General features: G+C 44.4%; 1 protein-coding gene and 1 non-coding gene across 5 annotated transcripts in view; both read right to left on the reverse strand.

Moving 5' to 3' along the window:
- PBX1 (PBX homeobox 1) overlaps positions 1-25,239 on the reverse strand; it is a 282,525-nt gene that overhangs the window by 140,608 nt on the left and 116,678 nt on the right. The gene's annotated exons all lie outside the window — the stretch shown is intronic.
- On the reverse strand, positions 5,620-5,723 carry LOC132516542 (U6 spliceosomal RNA). Its single transcript, XR_009539369.1, has one exon. It is a non-coding gene; the product is annotated as a U6 spliceosomal RNA (small nuclear RNA).

Here is a 25,239-nt window from a genome sequence, read left to right on the forward strand (position 1 = left end):
TCTAGACCTGTCCTACCCCTGGCTCACTCAGCGCTCTCTTCCTGGCCTCCTGTGGGAACACTGCCACATAAAATAACAAAATATTCATATGGTAAGCCACGTGAAAACCTTGGGAAGATTTAAGCCTGGGCTTCATGTCACGGACACTCCCTCTTGTAATCTGTATTCCAATCTCGGTGTCAGTGGAGCTGTGATCAGAATATCCAAGGTCTCATAAAAGATTCAGGGCTTCCTGACTTCCCTGACATTTGCTGTTTCATGTTGCTCCTGCTGGTTCCCTTTCAGCCTCTGAAGTGTTCACAGTCCCTTTCAACTCGCCCCTGAAGATGGCAAACTTGCCGAGAAAGTCTAGGAACTCAGGACAAGTATAGGACCTAAGCCGTCCCGGGAATTTAGCTGTGACTGGGGTTAGGGTTCTTTAGTTTCTTTTGTTGGCTTCTTTTGTTTGGTTGAGGGTTTTTCTAAGATGGCATTGCTGCCGCCTCCTCTGTGGTACCTGGAAGTAGGATTTAGAAATCCAAAAGGGTAACAAGACTTGATGAAGATTTTCCCTCTTCACCCTGAATGCTTTGGAGGGGTGGGTTGCGTATGCCCGACTCAGTGTGTTCACATCTTTCAGGTTCTTTTTATGATTTAAATCATAATAAGACCGTATTTATTATCTAACCTCGACTGTATGTATTATCTAACCTTGGAAAGCATTGAGGCTATCATTTGTAGGGGTGACAGTCCCTCAAATGGGGGCCAACACATTCTCTGATGGTCAAGTTTAAAGGCAGGTATGTTACGTGTGTGTGTTTCACAACAAACACCACACTGGCATGGACACAGGTAGTCTACACATTCAAGCAAGGTGTATTATGATTCAAGGAAGCCAGATGTAACTAAAGGGGTGCTTGTGAACAGATCTTTTGTTTTATTATGAGAATCATCATAGGTGTCTTAGCCAGACGCACAAGCAGATTTCTAACATGATTTACTTTCCATTCATGCAATTTATACCTAGCTTCTCAGAAACACATTTAGGGAATAAACTGAGTTACACCATACTTCTTAAGGATGTCACACATCTTCACAAAAAAAAAACCCTGATGCACCTACAGAGATGGCGAGAAAAGAAGAAAAGACACATTGTCATATGGCTAACATTACCCAGCCATCGGAGGCCAGAGGGAGAGAAAAGAACGACAGATTCAAGGCACTTTCAAGATACCGCTTAGTAAGTCACAAGTGTATAGAATTTTTAAAAAGAAGGAAAGGGGCTTCCCTGGTGGCGCAGTGGTTGAGAGTCCACCTGCCGATGCAGAGAACACGGGTTCGTGCCCCGGTCCGGGAAGATCCCACATGCCCCGTGAGCCATGGTCGCTGAGCCTGCGCGTCCGGAGCCTGTGCTCCGCAACGGGAGAGGCCACAACAGTGAGAGGCCCGCGTACCGCAAAAAAAAAAAAATGTAGAACTCCAAAACTCAGGCAATCAAAAACTAAACGCCTTTTAAAATTTAATCTCTTTTGAAAACATATTATCTTAATTATTTCTGTAAATGCTGTGGCCATTAGGCAAATTAACACAAAACCCCAGATCAAAGTGCCATTCACACACAGACAACTTGCATAACATTAGGTAGCACGAAGGTGAACAGGTGCTATAAACAACTTCTTGGAATGTTTTTAATGTATCCACTAATAAAACCTTCTGAAGAGGTTAAAAAAATGCTAGAACACAAATTGATAATTAAAGGCAAGTGGATGGTACCTCAAAATTAAAGCTGTCAAGGGAGAAAATTATAATCAAAATTGTCTGTCTCTGTACTTCTCAAATCCTTCCCTGTGTAGTCACATAATATAAACATATATATGTATATATATGCATATGTTTCTGCAAATGCGTATGAAAAATCAAAGAGGCAAACACATAGCGGTGAATCACAGATAACACAAAAAGAATATGCAATCCAGTTTCATAAGTAGATATACCTATAAACACACACCCTCCGACACAGGCGGGCAGACAGGACATTTCCTGTTATAGAGCAATGTAGTTCTGAGAAATCATATGCACGGTTTTTGAGTTCTGTTACGTTCTTTGGAGAGTACATTATTTAAGAGAAGTCCACAGTCAGATATTTCTGGAAGTAAATAATCCTATCATTCATCATATTTGGTAACTATAGGGTTTTTTTTTTTTTCATTACCAGACATAGCCCATATTTTTTATTTAGAGTAAAATTTATTTTTTTCAAAGACATAACACCGTATAAAAGCGTGCTTCTCAACAGGGGGTGAGTACGCCCCCAGGGCACATCTGGCAATGTCTGGAGACATTTATGGTTGTCACAGTGGAGGAATGGAGATGCTGCTGGCATCTATGGTAGTGAACAGGGACGCAGATAAATGTCTTCAGTGCACAGGATAGCCCCTCTCAACATAGAATTTTCTGGACTAAAAAGGTCAGAGGTTGGGAAACCTGGATATGCATTATTACAAACATTTCAAAATTCCTCAAATCATGTCCCTCAAAGACTTGAAAAATGAGAAGCTGGAAAACATAAAAGAGAATTTTTTTAATAATATTTTGATTATCAAAAGAACAGTTACGTTTTGTAGATGCTACAATATATTGCTTCACCTAAAATATGTTCTTTTTTAAATTTTATTTTTATTTACTTATTTATTTTAATTGGGGTATAGTTGCTTTACAATGTTGTGTTAGTTTCTACTGTAGAGTGAAGTGAATCAGTCATATGTATACATGTATCTCCTCTTTTTTGGATTTCCTTCCCATTTAGGTAACCACAGAGCACTAGGTAGAGTTCCCTGTGCTATACAGCAGGTTCTCATTAGTTATCTATTTTATACATAACAGTGTATATATGTCAACCCCAATCTCCCAGTTCATCCCATCCTACCCACCCCACAAAGTGTGCTCTTAAAATCTACCACCTGTAGTTGCATTACAGTCAAACTGTGAGAAATGCTGGAAAATCAGCAAGGATCTCAGAAAAAAAAACATTTACCCTGAGACACCCTTCACTGAACAAGGAGAGTATCCTAACCGATTGTGTTAAAATCAAATAAAGTAAGATATAACAAAAGCTAACTTTTTAGCCAGTGAAAAATAGACACGTCTGGCATTTAAAGTCCTACATGTGTGTATCCATCCAATTCCATAGCATCGGAGCTCTGATGTTCAGTAATATAATAATATTATTTGTGCGATCAGTTAAGGTATAAAATGTGCGTACCCTCAGTCTTTAATATTAATAAGTCTTGTAACTAGCGGTTTCTCGCAGCTCCGAATTCTTGAGCACAACTAGAAAGGGCACTTATCCTGAAAAATCTAATAAATTTACAGTTTTATATACTTCCTTCAATTGTAAAAGTCTTGTTCAATAAACTTTAAAATGCCACTATAGAGCAATAACACAGACAGTATAAACCCAGCCCTGGGAAAGCTGTGCAACCAGAAATTGTTCCCCTTTCTGCTAGAGCAATAAAGTTTTATATGTTTGAACTGACTGTAAAAAGGTTTGAATGTTGGCAACTGGGGAATAATCTGTCTTCTTTATAGTTATTATCATATTTCCCACAAGACCCCTTGGTCTGTGTCAATCCTTCTTGTATATGACACCTTTGTACTGTCAGCGAAAGCAAGACTACTTTACTTTTTTTTTTTTTAACTATAGGACTTGTATCTGTTTTCCTTCAGATTACAGCTAACAGGAATAAATTATTTCTGACAAGCATCTATTGCAGCATTTTACCAAATAAACTGGTTGTGAGCTGCTTTTCCAAGAGTGGGGGGAGGGGGGGAACCTCCCCTCTTCTTCTCTCTCTTTCTCTCCACTGATTCAAATGCAATTTAGGGATGGGTAAATTGGAGGAAATGCCAATAAAAAGAGATTTGTAGGAAAGTTGCTCTGAACGCCAGAGCCCATTGTAACAAGGTGGCTGGGTCCTCAGGAGTGCTATTGGACGTGTGTGGAGGTGAGGTTTAGGAAAAGGGAGAGGGGGAACCATCCCTTTTCCTTCCAGACATGTCTCAGGTCTGAGAGCAGCTGTGCTGCTGGGTTCAGACAGAAAGCCGAATCCAGCACAAGTGGCTAGAGCTTCCCAGACTCTGATTAACAGCCAGTGAGGACACCGTGGCTCTGACCAGCAGGGGCAGACACCCAAGCTGTTCCACGGAGGCTTGGGCTCTTGGTTAACAGGTCATCTCAGATGAAAGCAGTTTAGGCTCATGATAATCAGCAAAGAGTCAGCGTGTGTGTGTTCGTGTGTATTTATGTGCGTTTGGGAGGGGCAGTGTTAAGGGGCAAAGGGTCTCTTCCCCTCTCCCTCTCCCAGCCCCACCACCATAGCTTAACAACAGATAAAGGAACCTGGACCCAGGAATCCATGACACACAACCCAGCTTGACTAAAACACTCCCCTCTCTCTCCCAACTCTGCGCCACCATCCTCAAGTGCCCCTGCCTTCCCGCATTTAGAATAACACAGCGGAACGAGTTAGAGAGGAATAAATAGATACTTGCAAACACCAGGTTTTTAAAAATCAAAAGACATTATACGGTCGGTGGTCCGTGGAACTGGCACAAGAAGTCTCTGCACTTTGGAACAAAGTATCTCTAAGAGACCATGAGAACAGGATGGCCAGGCACATGGAGACAGATACATACATATATGCCTGTGCATACTCATCGTGTAGCCCTGTGAGGGCACACGCACACTCAAACACAACTCAGCCAACTCAAAATGAACAGTCAACTCAAATATGGAAGTTCTGGTGCGAGAGGGTAAATGCAAAATTATATTCATAAATATAGCAAATCTATCAGAATGGGGCCATGCAAATAAAATTGAGTAAATATGACTTATCTCAGTGACCCTGGGAACAGCCTGAGCCTCACGCTCATGAAGGTGAGCTCAGGGTGTCCTCTTTCCCCACCTCATTCTCCACGTCTCCACGAGTGCTCAGGGCCACATTCTGACACATCCTCCTCACTCAGTTCGCAGAACAAACATTCTAACGTATGTACGGTGACACCAAAAAACCTCATCGCCATAAGCGCCTCATATATCAGGAGGCTCAAGGAGCACTGTATCCCCTCTTACTCCCCACTCCACCCCAGAACTGCTACAGACGACTCTTGTTAACAAAGGTGGACTCTCATGCCCCTTAATATCCCTTGAAATATCCCAGCTGCCTCCTGGAAAACCATGGATTCATGCTAATGGCTTTTTATTCTCTTCAAAATAGGTTCTTGGGCTTCCCTGGTGGCACAGTGGTTGGGAGTCCGCTTGCCGATGCAGGGGACGCGGGTTCGTGCCCCGGTCCGGGAAGATCCCACATGCCGCGGAGCGGCTGGGCCCGTGAGCCATGGCCGCTGAGCCTGCGCGTCCGGAGCCTGTGCTCCGCAACGGGAGAGGCCACAACAGTGAGAGGCCCGCGTACCACAAAAAAAAAAAAAAAAAAAATAGGTTCTTGATACAGGTCAAAAGTTCTTGGGTTGGGTCATATATCACAGTGATATTAATAAAAGGACAACAGATGCTTTTTAAAATTTTTGGTATGTAACACAGATATAGAAAAGTACACAAATTACAAGGGTACAGCTCAGTGAAGAAATACAAAACACTTTACAAATGTGCACATCATCTTCCTGCAAAGCCCATGCTAATCATCTCTGTATCCTTCTCAATTTTTCTATGTGCTGTCGAAGTGAGCACCTCCACCACCAGTGGAATGGAAGAGGAGTGGAGGTAGAGGTATTTCCCAAAGAGTAAAGCATGTACCACAGGCATCGAATTCATCAAAGGTGTTCATGAAATGCAGATTTCCAGGCCACAGAGCAAACCTGCTGAGGCCAAGCCTGTGAAGCCGCATTTCATAAACACCCCCAGGTTACTCTTGAGAACAAGTGACATTGCCTGCTGAATACACCAGCAATGCCCCTCCTGAACCCCAATCATTCCCTTTTTCAAAGATGAAGGGCCTCAGCACACACATTTCTGAGATCATAGTTGGTGAAGTTCAAAGACTGGCACTGTGCTTTGACACAGAAAAGAAAGGGATTTAGAAAAATAACTAATCAACAAGGGAAAAGAATTGTCCTGGAAGCTCTGCGTCATTCTGCCTTTCCCCTGAACTCTGTAGTCTGCAAATCTTACTATTCTGGGCATCCTAGTGGAATTTTAAAAATGCAGAGAGGCAAGAGTCTCCTGAAAAGGCCAGAAGTTGGATCTCTCCTCCTCTTCCTTTATTATTGTCCTTTTTATAAATTTTAAACAAATCCAGGGATTTGTACCTCACTGGTCCTAAAATACACCTTCCTTCCTGAACCCAAAAGGAGTTGGCTTTTGTCGTGACATATTTCAAGACAATATCCTGGGACCGCAGAGGTGCTCAGGAAGACACCATGGTAGGGCCCCAGCCTTTAGAATAAGTAAGGAGCAGAAGGAACCCACTAGCCCAGGGAAGACTCTCATTTAGAGGGTCTGGTGTTACTGTTCCCAAGCTTATAGATTCTCTCCATTATCTGATTATATGTGGAACTCGACCAAAACACAAACAGAGCAAAAAAGGCAGATCGGTGGGCATTAGGTATTACTGCTACATTCTACTACTTCTCAACTATCAGTTACTGCAGATGCTACCACTACTACTGTAACTAACAAGTTCTGATGCCTGCTATGTGTGACGCATCATTCTACACTCTGCACTAATCCTCAGAGCTTCTCTGACTCAAATGTACCAACAATATTATTTCGTGAGAGACAAGATCCTGTCACAGGTTAGTACCATTTTTCTTTATACGTGGATTTCATTCCCATTCCATTCAAGGCTGAATATAAGGATGTCTGAGTGTGTAAACTAGACAAGTGCAGGAAGAGACCTTTTCTGTTAAAAACTGTCAGTAAGTTGAGGAAATAACAAGAGAGGCTATATACTAGATGCCTTGGGACAACCAAAGATACCTTCTTTCTATAAGGAACAGCTAGTCTAGTGAGAAAAACCAGAAAAAGCAAAAGAAAGCTCTATGTTATAAAAGCATTCTAATGAAGTAGATGACAAATCATTGAAGCAGAGGGAAGTGGGATGCCAATTATAAGAAAAAGTATACACAGGGTATATCCTTTTTTGGAGAAAATGTTAATACCCTTAGCAAGATAGTCTCATGTGAAACAATCAGAGAAATACCAAATAACTGTATATAGCCAGCTGTTACATACAGTCGTACAAACCTGAAGAATCAAGAGAAGAGAAGATTCAATGCAAGTTGTAATTACTGGGAAAAAAATAAGAAGCAGCAAAGTTTGAAGGATGGATAGAGACTCGATATACAGAGAAGACAAAAAAGCATCCCAGGAGGAGCGGGGGGACAGCAAGGCAACCAACTTGCCTGGAAGGTCTGGACCCACGAGTGAGAAAGAGGAATAGGGAAAAGGACGCAGGGAGAAAGACTGTCCCCTCACCTCACCAGTGGGCACCACATGCTAACGTCAGACTTGGAGCAGAGTCCAGACCACGGTTGAGCGGGCCAGCCAACCTAGGTCCTTCTGCTCCTGTGGAAATACTGAGGATCTCTGAAAGCTTAAATGACAATCCAAAAATCCCCAGAATGTGGACCATCTTAAGGACAGGGTTCCTAGTGACATGACCTCAGAGGCAGCAACTAGATCTCAGAGGATGAGGTTGGGCTGAGGAACATCTTCTATAGAAGAGCTCCAGAGAAAGACCAAAAGCTGCTAGAGGTGAGGCCTGTGCTTCAGCAAGAAGCACTTTCCAAGCTAAACGAAGGACAACGATGGGCATGGATTAAGGTCCTTCTAACTCCAAAATTCAGTGATTCTATGAAAGCTCTGAACAGGAGTGTGAGGCATACCACAACTCTTAGGTGACTGCGGTCCCCTGCAAGAGTTTCTGAGGCTCCCACTGACCCGGTGCCTACAATATAAACATCCAGCCAGGGTGGTGTCCTTGCTGATGTGACCACCACTGAAAGCAAAGAGACACACTTTAACACCAGACAAGAACAGCACTGTTTGGGTAAAAGCATGTGAAGCTGCTAGCTTGAAAACGTTAATTTCTTGGGTGAAGTTCTTTGCTGGATCCTTGATACACAGGTATTGTTTTGTCACTAACTGCAGAAATAACGGTAAAACTTCGGTGCTTGCGTAATGTTTTATAGCCTGCCCACACTTTCATTAGTATGAGTGTGTTTCATCTTGATAATAAATCTATGAGGTGGTATTATCCCCACACCATAGAAGAGAACATTAACACCCAGAGAGGGTAAATGACTTGTTCAAGGCCACACAGCATGTAATCACCAGAGCTAGATGAGGGCCCCTATTAACCAAGTCCTCACAGTCTACTAAATGCTTGCCATGTGCAAGACACAGGGCTGGCCACCACCAGGACACAAAGATGGGTCGTAAAGGTCACGGGAACCCAACACAAAGGGAAAGCACCTTGCTCATGGAACCTGGTCACCTTTCAGTTCACTTCCCTTCACGTCACCTAGGCTGGCTGGACTCCTTCCGTCGTCCCATCTGAGGCCGGGTCTCCCCCTGGCATGCTCACCTGTATTACGTCTCCAGCACAGGCTCTGTACTGCTTGACAAGGAGGTAATAAAGGGACCACTGTCTGCCCCCTCCCTCCCATCTCACAGCAAAGCCCCACATCCCAGGCAGTGGGAGAACAGCTAGGCACTGGCTACGTAAAGTGGCAGGGAATCTTCTGGGGCCACTAAGGCAGCCGAGCAACATGAATCATGAACTTCTCTCCCAGGGAACCAGAACACCCCTCGGCAGTCCCCAGTGGAGAAATCAACAGAGCCCCCAGCTCCCCCAGCATGCCTCCCTGCTTCTCCATAACCCAGCAATCAGGGCATGTTCTGCTTCCTGCAGCCCCGGGGATCCCGAGCCCCTCGGGAGCCGCCAAGGCTTTCTGATGTACAGGCTGCTGCTAATACCGTGTTATTAAGCACACATTTGTCTCCACTCCTCTGCGCACGCCTGCTTCCCTGCCTGAAGAAAAGCCACACATGCGCTCGCACAGAGGGACACGGCGGAGGGCCCTGGAACCCACAAAGGGAAATCAGCATGCCAAGGGTTAAGCACACCCTGTAATAAGCATCTCTGTTCCGGCATGTGGCGAAAGCCCATTACCTCCTGCCATATTACCTCATTCATTTCTTATATGCGGATGGTTTATTTTCCCATGAGCACCCTGGCTCTCAGTATTAAGTCCCCTCCTTCGCCTCTATTTCTCTATCCATCACGTTTAACACTCTGACAGTAACAGTCTATAATGTTTCTATTCTACAAAACCGCTCTGTCAACTCCGGGCTTCCAGAGCAGCAACTGAGGAAAATAAATAACATCAACGCCAGGGACGACAGCATCACAGCTCCCTTTCTGCTGGGCTTTTTTTTATTTTATATTATTCTAAAAAGGGAACAAAAAAAGAAAGGGGATGGGGGAAGGTAGAAGCAAGGAAGAGAATTTCCTTCTCATCCAGTAGACAGACCTGAAGGGGTAGGCACGGCATTTCCCTTCCAGGCAAAGAAGTGATTTCCCCTCTCTGCTCTCAAATCCCCTGACCACCCCCCTTCCACGTTCATGGTGGTTTATGGAAGCACTGGTATTTACTGCACTGCATTCCCTCTACCTGCCACCACAGAAGCAAAGCAACAACGTCGAGTGGGTACAGGGCACCCCATTCACAGTGTAGAGTGATTCATAAATTCTTGTCATCTTTTCTGGAAAAAGAGTCCATGGAGGAGATGCAGGCTGTCCACGGGTCTGTAACCTTTGTTCTGGGGAGACACCCAGGGAACAGAGACCCTGGAAGCCAGGAGCAGGTAGAAAGGTAAGAAAACATTAACTCCTGAGAAAGAAACCACTCTAGAAAGCTGCCCCGTCTCCCTATTCCTAGGGGTTTACCAAAACTGGGTTGATTTCATCTTTTTAGATATAAATCACTTAAAAACATGTTATCTTTCCTCTAGCTTCTTTAAAAGATATCCGGATAGATAGATAGATGGATAATCTTGAACATAACTTGGCTTCCTCTTCAGAACCCAAATCATTCATCATTATGAATGCCAATTATCACCCAGGCCCACTGCTAGGTGGGAGTCTGCAAGCCTGTTTTACGTAAACTCCATCTGCTGGGCTTTTTATAGTTATGCTGAGCCTCGCAGAGTTTCCTCTTCTTCGTAGGTAGTACAGTGTTATAGTTCACATGGCTGTGGTACCAGATCCTGGAAGCCGAAGCTGACCTCGATTGATGGGTTGTGGGACCTTGGTTCTGATCCCCTCCCTGCTGGGTCCTCACCTGTAAAATGGAGACAATCGTGTTTCCTAGCTCCTGGGGTGGTTGTGAGGATTCCCCGAGTTAATACCCGTGAGTGTTAAAGACAGTGTCTGCCAGTAGTAAGTGCCCAGTACATATGAGTGATGACCATGCATATATTCTAGCAGGGGTGGGGAAACCAGACAACCATCCCATTAGAATCATGTTTGAAATAAGAGTCAAGGGGTTTGGCGGGGTTGGGGGGGTGGCCTTTGGGCCCTCTGTTGAGTCAATTACACAAACTGATGTGCTCGGAGCCTTTACTGGGTCCCGTAGAGGCCTTCTGTGCCAACGCCCCCTCGTTTCACATGGGGGAGGCTGCCAACAGTGGGTGCTGAATGGTGAGAGGTATCAATAACTATGGCGAGATTCATTCAGGATCAGGAAAGAAGGAGGGGACGGAAGACAAAACGAGAAAAACAACTCACGGCCTTTCACTGAACACAGTCAAACACAGTTCTGTGATTCCTTCTATCCATCTCCTCAGGGCTGTTTCTCAGAGAAAGGGAATAAGAGGCACTGTGTATGAAACGGCCTCGATAGGTATGAAATACTCTGCATCATCCTTTTGACCAACAGGACCATTACTATTACTCAGCTTTGCACCCAAGAGCAGTTAAAAGGCACTTTGTTGTTGTTTTGTTTCCGTGTTATGTTGAATTATAATTACTTCACAATGTTGTGTTAGTTTCAGGGGTACAGCAAAGTGATTTAGCTCATATATATGTATGTATACATACATACATATATTCTTTTTCAGATTCTTTTCCATTATAGGTTATTACAGGCTTTGTATATACTTCCCTGTGCTATACAGTAGGAACTTGTTGCTTATCTATTCTATATAACCGTAGTGTGTATCAGTTAATCCTGCACTTTTAAACCTAAAGGTATTCAGAGGTGGGCATCTTGCTTTCTCCCTCTGCTGCTACATAAGGGGTCATGGAATTTCTTTTTTCCATCTCAGGTGTGGTAGAATGAAGAAAAGGACAGGTTCGGGGCCTAACCCTCTCGATAATGGGTACCATGGGGATTCACTCACATCCACCTCGACTGCCCAGACCCACTCCCCACCAAGGGGAGGTCAGACTCCAGCACATCTCAGCCTTACAACTACGCCTGCATTCCAACTGAAGGGCTGATGAGAGAAAAAAGTTAAGACCAAGTGGGATGGAGTATTTCTGATACCCGGAGGCAAGGAGGAACTGGTTCCCAATACTTCATTTCTTGTCTGGTTCAATTCTAAACATCACAAACAACTTACTGAAGAAAGATTACTTCTGCTTTTATGACGTTTGTGTGTTGCAGGGCAGGGCGGGTGATATAAGGACTCTACTCAGACTAACTGACTTTATTTCATTATTTTATTTTATTTTTTTAATTTATTTCATTTATTTATTTATGGCTGCATTGGGTCCTTGTTGCCGCACGCGGGCTTTCTCTAGTTATCGTGAGCGGGGGCTACTCTTCATTCAGTGTGCGGGCTTCTCACTGCGGTGGCTTCTCTCGCTGCAGAGGATGGGCTCTAGGCGCGCGGGCTGCGGTAGCTGTGGCACGTGGGCTCAGGAGTTGTGGCTCACGGGCTCTAGAGCTTAGGCTCAGCAGTTGTGGCGTACGGGCTTAGTTGCTCCGCGCCATGTGGGATCTTCCCGGACCAGGGCTCGAACTCGTGTCCCCTGCATTGACAGGCGGATTCTTAACCACTGTGCCACCAGGGGAGCCCTATTTCATCATTTTAAATGATCATATTTCATTAGTGCCACTCATAGTATTCCTTGACACTTTAATCTTTCTATTTTGGTGACAGAAAGGCAAAGGTGAGCTCATGGCACCAAAGGTGTCCCCCCTAGGGAAGGAGTGAGCCTTTCATATAATTTCTTTCCAACAAATTAACATTGAGAATGCCTATGTATAAAGAAGGCACTGGAGGGATAATACATAGGTAGGCACAGTTCCTGTGTTCAAACGTTTGTAATTTAGTGAAGAGAGAGGAACTTAGGAACAAATGACTAAAATTAAAGGTTGAATAAAGGGTTGAAAAATGACAAAATACATGCTAATAAAAGCTATAGGTATTTGTTATAGGAACAAGGTAGAAGGGGTAATTAATCTGAATGGGGGTCTTAGGAGAGCTTCCAGATTTTCACAGAAAGAGTGATTTGGGGGAGGCTACAGAGCTTTCTTTTGGTCATTAAGCGTTCAGCTGTTAGAGTCATTCAACCTAGGTTCAAATCCTTATTCTGCCAATTCCTACATGGGTCATTTAGGGCAAGTTATTTAACGCCTCTAAGCTCAGTTTACTGGTCCATATAATGGGGACAATGATAGTATAGGCCTTACAGCTTTGCAGGGAGCATTAAAAGAAATAATGAATGTAAATAACACAGTGTCTGTTAACCCCTAAGTTAGTAGTAGCTATTTTTATTATGATTATCCTTCCCCAAACCCTATGAAGTAGGTGATGTTATGATTTCACTTTCAGTATTGAGGAAACAAGCACAAGACAAATTAGGTAACCTGCCCAGTGTCACATAGTAGACGGAGGATCCAGGACACAAATTCGGGTCAGTCTGACTCCAAAGTCCAAGTTTTTCTTTCCCCTTCTATTTTATTCTGATCGACTGCAAACTCTGACTCCTCACAGAAAGGAGGCCCCAGAAACTTGAGAGCTAAGTCTTGGAATCCCATACAAATAATGTATGATTCTAGGAGATCACACTTTGTCTCTAGGGAGACAAAGTCAAATGAATGTCAGAGATGTAGCCCATAAAAAAAAGTGAACAGTTATACAGAAGCAATCACAATATTCTATGAAACTAAATAATTTGCCCCAATTTGGAATGAACGAAACTCTAGCCAGCATCCAAATTCCCTCCCTTTCCTAATTTCCTTGCTTTTATTAATGCCAAGCCCATCCTCCCAGGTAACCAGATTGGAAAACCTATAAACGCAGATACGTAGAAGTAAAGACGGATGACATCTCAGAGCCTAGTTCAAACTTGCATACAACGCAGCAGAGGCTTCTGTGACGACCCCGGCAAAGCCTCATTGCTGACAGTTACAGGCTTAAGTGGGCATCTGTGACCACACCTTCTGGCTATTTGGGGACAGTTATAATTGTTAAACAGTTTTTCATTTCATTGTACTGAGTCATCTGTCATCTCAAAAGTTAATAAATGAATTAAATGATTCAGTCATCCTTGAGTCGTACCTATCCTTCCACCTCCTTCTCCAGGTGGTCATCAGGCTCTGCTAATCTTTCTTTCAAAACAGCCTGATCCTTTTCATTCCCCAAAATACCATTCGTTTATTTAGACCCTGTGTCCTTTTGTCTCCTGGCTGAAGTTCCTGTCTTCAATCTCTCTCCAGTCTAGTACGCCCTGCACATTTTCACCAGACAGAAGGTCCTTGACTCTGGTTTCAGCATATGTCATCTGTGCTCGGGGAACCACTGGGCCTCCATTTCTTACCACTTATCTAAACCCTTCTGCTGGACACACAGTGCCACAGGATCAATAACAACCACGTGGGCCTCATTTTACCCACTGCATCCTCTTCCCAATATTTCCTCCAATTTGGTCTAAATGACCATTTCAGAGGACAGTCCCACAAACAGACCATGCATATAGAAACAGGTGTATAGAAATTTTATGGAACATGTCTAGGGCCATATAACCACACATGGATGAGCCAGGACTTGCTTTTCAGATTCCCTGTCTAGGGACATCAAGATAGGATATGGTACTAAAGGTGCCTGACTCTGCAGAATGTTGGGATCAGTGGGTAAGATGGTATCTATATGACTCCCTCGTTCATACGATGAATGATTATGCAGCACCTACTATAGGCCCAAGCCTGTCCTAAAAAATTGGGAGAAGAATATAAAAAGACAATAAACTCAAAGTACTTACAGTCCAATGGGAAAATAAACATGTAAAAATTAAAATGATGTGCAAAAAATAAAATTACAAAGACGAATTAATCTAAGTCGTATATTACCTTGAAGGAATATACAAGGCAAAATGAACACAAAGAAGAAATATCTAACACTGGATCGGAGTACTCGGGCTAGGATTTGCACAATTAGCAATAGTTTCACCATGGGGATGTTAGGTACGGGAATTCCTAATAGAGAAGACGATTTCTGAAGTATGAGGGAAAAAAAGTAGCAGGTTTTAGGTATTTGCAGCCTGTGATGAAATAGAAGAAAATGGTAGGAAAGAACCCTGGAGAAATTGACAAGGGCTAGATCATAAGGTTAACGTAGGTTACACTAAAGTCTTCAGGGTTCATCCTGAAGACTTCAGCCTTGCGTCCATCATACCTGCACACTCAATGATGATCAGATTTAAAGCATACTCCAGAGGGTATGCCACAGAAACGCACAATTCCCAGCAGGCTATAAAGCTACGTCTTCTCTTCCACTCAGGAAAGCATATGGGACTTCAAGTGAGTGAAAGTGACATTTTTATGGTGATAATTTGAATTAGTTTAAAATTTTAAATCATTTGCAAACCTCAGGTCTTAGACTGTTATTAATATCAAAATTACTTGTGACATACTTCACAACCGATCATGGCACAATAGTTTTGAGATTCAGGACTACAGCTTTTGACATTGGGACTGCCAGTGAAGAATTCTCAATAGGGGTACGGCAAGCAGGTTTGCATGTTAAGAGTGTCATGGTGGGCCTTAGAGAGGATGGATAGTGAGAAGATATCTGAGGCAGAGATACCAGCTAGGAGGTCAGCTGTCTGGGTGAAAGACATGAGGGCCTGACCTAGGACAGTGGCAGATGGAGAGGACACATGATACGGGATATAGTTAGGGTGTGTTTGTTTACTTTTGTATTCCCTCACCTGGCACTAACTCTGGGATAAAGCATTCAATCAATTTTTACTGCCAGAATCAACACAAATTGGCTAATGATTAGATGGGGGGCAGGGCAGGCTTAGAAAAAAGAGTCTAACACAGATAGGAGGTTTCTGGATTGGGCAGATGAAAGAGAGAAGGAATAGAGGAAGAAGATTTGATGTGGACCAAGGGGCTGAGGAGGTCTGCCCTGGATGTGCAGAGTTTGAGGATTCTGTTGAATGTAGACGCAGAGATGCCTGCTTGGCAGTTATACACGCAGGTCTGAAACTCACAGCATCAGTCTGGATGGAAAACACAGGTTTTAATTTACCACTTGTTCAATAAATATTCACTGGATATTTGCTTTGGTTCAGGCATTGTGCTTTCAATGGGGATGCAGAGGTTGGCAAGAAAGAGAAGTCCCCTGTCCTCAGGGAGATTACAAGTAGATACATTTGCGAGCCACGAGTATTGAGGGGATAAATGGAGTCATGGGCAACGGTGGGGAATATCGCAGCGGTGAGTCGAAAGAGATGCACCCCTGAGGTTTGCTATGAAGCAAATCAGGATGAAATGGAAATCAGGAGAGGTGAGAGTTTCACTGAGGAAAGATCATTAGTAGTAAATACAGCATGAGTCTACAACTGAAAAGAGTGTAGATGGGATTTGTTAGCTGGGAGCTCCCATGTCCTGGAGAGGCAGAAATCTCACCTCAGCAGAAGCATAGAAACTTTCTAGAAGTTAGAAATCTTAGAATCAATGGGAGGTGGAGGGGGGAGGTGCGTACAGTCTGGCATAGCCCTACCAGAAGGCTTCACGGAAGTAGGACCTGAGTCAGGAGGTGCAGAAGGTACACTGGACAGTTTTAGACAAAATCGAAACAGAACATGGCACATGAAAAGGGCTGGCCTCAGAGAACACTGACCTAACTCTTCTGAAAGGCAAACAGGGAAATAAGATAACCTCTGATTAGCGACTGGTTGCTAAAAGAAAGGTATTGTGGTGTTCAGGGCAGTAGATCTCCCTCCTGGAGTCTATGGTCAGATCAGTTCTTCACTGGCTCCGTGATACTCAGGAAAAGGCCTTGCTCTTAACTAGCTGGGTCTGGAGAACACAAGTATGTGAAAGCTGCAATGGAATGACAGATATACTAAGTGAGAACACATGAGCACAGCTGAAGGCGCAGCTCTCCCTCTGTTCTACTACGTGAGGCAGCCCTAGCTAGAGGTCAAGGAGAAAGAGTGGAGGCAGGGGGCAGGGGTGGCGACATGGGAGCTCTTCTAAGCAACGAAGGTAGCGTAAACATCTACAGAGTAAAGGAGACACCTACCTGAAGGATGCCATACAAATGTCGCACTTCACCCTCAAAGACATATGTCCTGCTCTACTAAATGTACAAGACCAACAATTTTTGGCATTTCTCCATGCCAGATTTGTCCTCAGGTCCTCTTAGGTATTACGGTAATTGTAATACCTCCGTGATTCCTCTGGAGGCACCCAGAGAATAGCAGGCCCACCCTAAGGACCAGGTTAAAGCTACCATGCTGCCTTCCTTCCCCCAGAGAGAGTCTGAATTGCAGGGCTGGTTCAGAGACAATGCTTCTTGTAGCTCCAAGTCAGATCTTACTGGGAATATAAACCTGCCGTGTTTCAGTGCCAGTGGGGAGGGCCCCTAATCCCACATCTTCTCCCCTTCTGCAGAGACCTCAGTACATACACAGTTACTTTGGCAAACAGAGGTCCCAGGAAGGACCCCAATCACACAGGCACCCCTCTGGGGATTAGCACAGTTGGGCCAAGGCTCACAGACGCCATATGCTATGGTGAAAAGAACCCAATCTGGGTTTAGTCTTCACGCTACAACTTACTAACTCCCTGACTTTGGGTAAGTTACCTAACCTCTCTGTGCCTTGGTTTCCTTATGTGAAATTAGAACATAATTAAAATGCTCCCCTATAACACATGGTTGCTGTGAAAATTAGGTAAGTTAATGCTCCCTGAAAGGTCTTTTGATTTTAATCTTATTTTTAAACACGTAATACATTTACAATATAAAAACACATCCACGACGTACATATTATGATTCCCATGTGCTGCTGAGTCTTGGGCCCAGCCTTGTCTCCATTCCCCCATCCCCACCTCACCGCTAGCCCCTACAGGTAACCATTTTTATTCCTTTCTTGTATATCTTTTCAGTGTCTTTTGAAAGGTTGTTTTCATTGTAAAGTGCTCTATAAATTAGTGATCATTATTGCAGTAGGAAAGTGGGCTGGGAGGGGTAGGATGGGATGGATGGTTGTGTTATCTATAAGGGGCCCCATCTCCTCCAAGAAAACCTGCCTCATTATTACCAGAATCAGACTGATCCCTCTCATTCATTCATTCAACCAACATTTGGTGAGTGCCTGCTCTGCTCAACGTACTGGAGCTAAGCATCATCGTAATTCTAGGAATTCTAGCGAAGGTTAATAAGTGCATCTATGGTACTTTTGAGTTACATCATCCTCACTCACACTTACCCTCACCCTCATGCTATTTTTCTGCCTGGGTATAAGCTGCCTATGGCCAGTATACCATATAAATTTATATGACCATATACCATATACATTTTTAGTATTTCCAATAGCATATGGTCTGGCGCACACAAATACATATAGTAAATGGTCAAACAGACCTGTGTACTTGAGCCGGTATGGGCAAGAAGTCCCATTAGATGATTCCGCCATAGTCAGACAAGCAATTTTGGGTTGAGCAGCCTTTCTACCAGCCCCTGAGAAAATCCAAGATGGCCTGCGAGTCCTGGGGTAGGCTCTGGACCGGGAGGATACTGTAGCCTCAGGTGTGGCTAGATGAGACCGAGAGAACGGTCTCCAGGTTCTTCCTTGGCAAGTAGAAGTGACAGAGCAGGAAAAGCAAAAGGAAGGGAGCTTAGAGCTGCTTAAAACATGGTGAAAATGATCAAGGAGAGAAAATTCATCCTCACAAGGAAATGTTACAGGCCAGCTGTTCTCTGGTGTGAACTGTGTTGCATCAATTCACAACACAAGATATTCCAGCAACTACTGCCCCTGCCCAGACAGGCAAAATACTTCCTTTTTAAGATCTAAACACTCTCAATCACTTTATAGCACATCCTTGAGGTGCCCTTCAGAACCCTCTGCATTCTTAAGGATTCCTCCTCATTTTGCCACCATGTGGCTTTGCGACCTTCAACTATAATGTAATGTAGCCTCTCTGTGTCTCCACTGCTTCCTCTGTAAAATGGGGACGGCAATTCCTGTTCTCCCTGTATGGTGCTGATGGGAATCAAATGGGTTAACATATGATTCAGGTGTGCTATAAAAACAAAATGTATCACTGGTATTAGAATAAGTATGAGCTCTGATCTGGGGGGAAAAAAAAGGTGTTATTTTTAAATGAAAAATTTCAAGGTAAGGACCAACTAATCACACACACAGCAGTCATTTCACAGTCATTCTTTTTCTTTCCTTTTCTGATCTTCCAACCCTAGGGAGACCTTTCTGGCCTCTTCTCACAGCAGGCCTGACAACCGCTTCCAAAAAAATATAACACTAGTTAATTCCAAATGCAAGCATAGAGTCCTTAATATTCCTTCCCCACTAGCCCTTTCATTCTGTCTGTCTGTCTGTCTGTCCAAGATGCCTTCTTTCCCAGAGACCACAGCCCCCTCCCTTTCCAACCCCCAGGCCAGCATCCAACGTGGTGGAGATGATAACGGATAATGCAAACCTGCTGCCTGCAGACACTGGAGAGAGAGAGCACAGAGGGGAGGCCGAGGAGGAGCCGGTCAGGATGCATGTAATCAGAAGGGTTATCTAATGCTAGTTTCATTCTAATTGAGTCAGTACCATATGTCACCCTGCAATAACATTGCAAGCAGCATGCAACTGAATACATATTTAATTCACATAATGGGTACAGCAGTATAAGTAATCAAGGCAGTTTGCCATAAGCCATAAAGAAATGTAGCTTGTTCCTATCAAGAAACATTTGGCACTTAGGGAGAGAACTGTATCACCAGCGAGAGGGGAACTGCATTTCTGCAAAAGCTCAAGGGGGAAGGGGGAGGGATGGGTGTGGGAAGCACGGCGTGGGGGTTGGGGGGGAGAGACGAGGAGACGGAGAAAGAAATGAAAGATGAAAACACCAAAGAAATGAGAGCCAGAACCTCGACTCATGGAGAATGAAAATCAATGAAGGGGGCTTCCCTGGTGGCGCAGTGGTTGAGAGTCCGCCTGCCGATGCGGGGGACACGGGTTCGTGCCCCAGTCCGGGAAGATCCCATATGCCGCAGAGCGGCTGGGCCTGTGAGCCATGGCCGCTGAGCCTGCGCGTCCGGAGCCTGTGCTCCGCAACGGGAGAGGCCACAACAGTGAGAGGCCCGCGTACCGCAAAAAAAAAAGGGAAAATCAATGAAGGAATATTATCAGCGGATCGTTGGCCATTTCGATATAATTAACAGTAATGGATTTATTGGCAGAAGCTTAATGATTTAACGTTAAATGTGCCCCAGAATTTCCTGTACTGTCATTCCCTCCTGGGCCAACCCACGTCCCGGGAAATGGATGTATCTGTGGAAGGTTAAAAAAAAAATTTTTTTTCACATCTCTTCATCTGGATTGGCATCTGACAGAAACCTGTTCGCCCATTCCCTTCATTTCCTCCCTCAAGGAGATGATTAATACGGCTGGGCAATGCTCATCAATATCTTTGGACAGATCAACTGGAGTTTTCATTAAACTCATATTAATGTCCTAGATACACAGCTGTGGACAGGTTATTCTTTAAAAAAAAAACAGAAAAGAAAAGAAAGAAAGAAAGGAAAGAAAAGAAAAAGAAAAAGAAAAAGGAAACCTGCACCTCCGTTAACTGTTCGCCTGGAATTAACAGGAAACCTGGCCCCTTCCCTCATTAGGGCTTCTTCCACCAACATGTTTTGATGTATATTTCATGAGGATAAACAAACATTCATTTCACTTTGGGAAGGTGTTTGCTGTAATGTATTGTCAGCGTAGCCAGCAATGAGGGGACATTAATTTCAATTCTGGTGTTTAAACACTTTGGCGAGTCCCCATTACTCATTCCCCAGCTCGATATCAGGAGCCCCGGAGGAAGGTCGCCAGCTCTCCAAGCGGCCCTGGGTGCCAGCGGGAAGCAAGGCTCCACCCTCTAGCTGGCTGGCTCTTCTCAGAGGGGACTGTTACCCACCATTCCTCAGTTAGATGGCGACACGAAGGGCCACTCCTTCAGGGAAGACCCAGCCTGCACTACTACAATCTTTATGAAAAGCTATGTGCTTACAAGTTTGGAATGGAAAAGAAACTCTAGTTTTTCTTGGCCTAAGTCTGAGGATGCCAACCATTTCGTGGAAAAGAGCAAAGCCTTGTAATCTCGAAAGGTAAATTTTGGGAGACGAATGGGAGAATGGAGATAGGGTCATGTGTCATTGATGAAGACCTTAAAATAGATGCAGAAGAGGTGGTGGCCACTAGTGCAACCAGAGGGACTCATGGTGGCAGCTTCCAGCCACCCCATTACCCATTAGAAATGTATGCGTCAGCCTTTCCACCTGCAAAGGATCAGAGATGGAGACCACATGTATCACATGAGAAAATGTGTGGATGAGCTCTGCAAAGCTAGAGGACTAGACAAATAAATAATCACTGATTATTATTCATTTGTAGCTCCACTTCTGATTGCACCTGCAACTTTAGCTAAAAGTTCTTTAGCAATGCACCAAACCTCTCTTTCAAGCTGTTACTGACCTATGCATGCTCTCAAATACACCAGAGAATCTATTTATAGGAGCTAGCAAGCAAATACTTCACCAATCTAAGGAATCCTTTTTAATAATGTGGATATCTACCCATAAGTCTGAAGGGTTATTTCCAGTTAATGATAAACTATCTAAAGGTAGTTGCACATGTGTTTCAAAAATACAACCCTGACTAAGGCTGAGAAAAGGAAGATGATAAGATGACATGAGATGCTTGGGCCCTGGAACGAGCCAGGAAGAGCTGGGAGAGGCAGGCATCCCCCCGACAAGGGGCTCTGCCACAAAGACTAGTCCCCAGAAAGCACCATGGGGGTCACAAAGGGGAAGCGCCCAGGGCTTCTGTTGGGGGTAACCCGACACACAAGGTCTCAAACAGGTGCCTACAGCAGGACACAGCTGGGGAGAGTTAGTGAGATCCAAAAAACATGAAACCCATAAGGAAAAGGAAAAACCCACCTGGTTCTTATCAAAGTTACCTCTTCCTTAAATGAGCGCTAAGTCCACACTTTCTCCGTGTACAGATTCCTAAAAAGAACCCAGAACTGAGTACCAGAAGCCAGTGCTGGTCATGGTTACTAGACAAATGTTCAACCTCATATTGCCAATAAGACACACAAAATGCTCTTAAAACCTTGCACGTGTTTCTGGCTTCATTCAGATGCACACTGAAAAGCCCTATAGTCACCCAAGCTGGGCTGGTGCATGATAGTAACAGTACATGTGGACCATTGGTTCAAATCCTAAAATACTTCTCTACCAGTTGATAAACAGCTGTTCCTCAACCAACCTCTCTACCTCCAAGTGCCACCCTCTTTTTGCCCCAGTGTCTCCCCTGTACTTCCCAAGGACTCAGCAGCTGAAGTGTTAATATCCAGCACACAGAAGGCAGTCCTGTCTTGAGGACCCTGCTTTGTCACTATGGCTCTTGTCCACTCTGCCTGGCTGGTGCCCATGCCACCCTGGCTGTTGTTAAACAGTCTGAATACCACTTCTGCATCCAACAGTTATCAATGATCAACGCGTCCCTCATTTGTCAAACAAACTTAACCAACACTGAGTATGTTCCTGGCCTGCACCCAGGGAACCAGGGAAAGCAAGTAGAAACCTTGTCTCTCTCACTGACTCACCTCTGTGAACCCAAGGAGGCATCATCAAGCCCCCCTCCCTGCTTCCCCGGCCCTGGAGGTAAAAATGGCCGGGTTAGTTGCCTACTTCCCAGCCCCCAATTCCTTTCTGCCTTGTAATTTCTTTTTTTTTTTTTTTTTGCGGTACGCGGGGCCTCTCACTGTCGTGGCCTCTCCCGTTGCGGAGCACAGGCTCCGGACGCGCAGGCTCAGCGGCCACGGCTCACGGGCCCAGCCGCTCCGCGGCATGCGGGATCTTCCCAGACCGGGGTACGAACCCGTGTCCCGTGCATCGGCAGGCGGACTCTCAACCACTGCGCCACCAGGGAAGCCCTGCCTTATAATTTCTTAATGCACACTTTCTTCCAATCATTCTGGGGCAGCCAAGGAGAGTTCTCGGGGTCCAGTTGTTCCTGATGGTAGCAGCTGGCCCTACCTCTCACCCTGCCTGATTCCCATCAGATGGGCCAGCAAAGCTTCCCAAGAGCCAGATCAGACAGGTTTGGCAAAACGGAGAAGCCCGGTAAGATCTGGATCTCTGGCACAGTGAAGAGACTGGGACTTTGGCAACTAGTTCTGCCATTGATTAAATAGCCTATGTGTTGAATAGCGCACCCTTGTAGGTTCCAGGTGACCTAACACTTTCATCTAAAAAAAAGTAGAATGGTAATCACCGTAATAATAAAGAGCATCTATTAGCAGACACCTATCAAGTTAGGGCTTTGCATATATCCTCTCCTCTAATCTGCACAGGTTCCCTGTAGGTAGCTTTCCTTTTTATAGGTGATTGATAGAGGTCCAGAGCAGGTAAGCAACATGTCGAAGCGATCAATACTAAATGACTAATGCAGGATTCAAACCCAGGCCTGACTAACTCCTAAGTCCAGCCAGGCTCTTCCCACTGGGTGGCGCTGCACTCTGTGACACTTTCCATAGGCGACGGGCACCTAATGGTCTCCAGCCGGAAGGCTGCAAGAAAGCCGTGGTCTGTGGTTTTCTCCAGCAGGAGGAAGGGCATCCCATGTAGACAGAATGCACACAGGCTTCAGGATCATACAAATCTGGGTTCCTGTACAGGCTTCATCTCTCGCTTCATGTGCCACTTTGGAAATGTTACTCTAGTCCCAGTTTCCCCATCTGAAAAATGGAGATGATGCTGACCTCATGGAACTGTTGCAATCAATGAGACAATGTTTATCATAGTCCTAACATTGTTCATTGTACAGAGTAGGTGTTCAATAAATATTAATTCTCCCCTGGTCTCAGAACCCCCTTCCTTTTTCAGAGAAAACAGAATTATTTCATGCATTATGTCAGGGCTTGAAGAGCTAGGAGGGAGGAAAGAGTGGAGCATGGGACCTAGGAGAGGATGAGTGACCGCTGGCTTTAGATGTCTACTGGGGGCGGGCTGATTATACATTCCTTCCACCCCAGCAACCATGAAGGTGTCCCTAGTCTGCAGGTGAGATAAGACCCTCCTCATTCTGGAACACTCTGATAAGCTGCTGCTATGCTATTTTCCTGGGCTAAAAGCACATTTTTCATGAAAATAGAACTAAAAATAACAACAACAATAATAATGCAGAGAGATCTAGGAAAAGCCATTTCCATCTCCCAGGATAGCTGTGACAGCAGGAAACCATCAAAAAATGGGCTGCAGAAAATTCTCAGTAAGGCTGGGAGACCCTGCTAATGCTTTTGGATTACTAGACATTTCTTAACAGAGCTAGAATGCTGGATTTGGAAGGCTAGGTTCAAGTCTTGGTCATAGCACGTAACATCCTGTGTCCTTGAGGAAGTCACTTAACCTCTCTAAGACTCAGTTTCCCAATTGGTCTAATTCCTAGGGTTGTGGTAGTGATGGAGTGAGATAATATATCTGCCAAGTGAGTTTTCTTTTATTTCTTGCTAAAGTTCAACACACAAGACGAAGTGGTTCTTAACCATAAAATACTATATAAAATTGATTTACTTTCTATACTACAGATATGAGTACAGGCAAAAGAAGGATATATTCTATAAGTACATATGGCTAAGAACAAAGAAGTGACCTTACTAAGTGCAGAGCATCAAATCCCTTTTTTGCCAACACAACGTGGCCTTAGAAGGACTTTGTCTTGGAAAGCTCATAGGAAAAGCACCTCCCCCCGATGTTAAGTGATTTCTGGGCGTGTGCAGTGATAATCCTCTGTCCACATTTATTACACTTAGGAAGTAACATCTACATATATCTTGATATCCAGTGAGGCCACTCAGGTCTATGAATCTAGGACACTTAGAGAAACATCTAAATACAGTCTTCTCAAACCAAGGGCTGGGTCAAAGAAGTATCCGGTCTGCTTGACCACATGGGATCCTTCCTTCCAGCATCTGCCCATTCTGGCTTCTAGAAATTTTAAAGCATCTTTTAAACCTGCTTCTCAATACTTAGGGCGAGCACTAAAGCACAGATTTCCTTTGTTCTCCCTCAATTTTTCAGAATTCATAAAGCATAAGAGAGATCAAAGAATAAAGACAGTTCTTTTATTTCTGCAATACTTTCACAAAGCATCAAGAAACAGGGAAAACATGACGATAACGCTCTCTGCCAGAGATAGGTAGACAGATCTATAGACACATCTACAAAAAGCAAACAGTACCCTCGCTGGAGCTGGAGGTCTTCACAAGGTTATTCACACGGCTGCTTTAAATGTAACTCTAGCTGTTAGATGTTCTTGTACATAAACAAAAGGAAAGAAGTCTTAAGAATAAACATAAATCTTAAGGTGATCCCCCATCAATACTAAAAGGAAGAAAAGGGGGCACACTAACTATAACACAAGCACAAATCAAAAACACACCTGCATTTCCCCATCACAGTAAGTCTCCGGACCAGATTCAGCAGTCCTTAACTAGTACACCTTGCGACTGATCCACACTCTGCGTGTGTGTGTGTGTGTGTGTGTGTGTGTGTGTGTGTGTGTGTGTGTGTGTGTGTGTGTTAGGAGGTGGGGTGGTGGTTCCTGACACATAAAGCAAAGTGATACAGCAGAAAGATTCAATTCAGATGATCTGGATTTGAATCTCAATTCTCTCACCACCTATTCAACCCCAGGCGAAGCGCTG

This window comes from Lagenorhynchus albirostris, chromosome 2 (genome assembly GCF_949774975.1).
Source record: "Lagenorhynchus albirostris chromosome 2, mLagAlb1.1, whole genome shotgun sequence".
In the NCBI taxonomy this organism is placed as follows: domain Eukaryota; kingdom Metazoa; phylum Chordata; class Mammalia; order Artiodactyla; family Delphinidae; genus Lagenorhynchus; species Lagenorhynchus albirostris.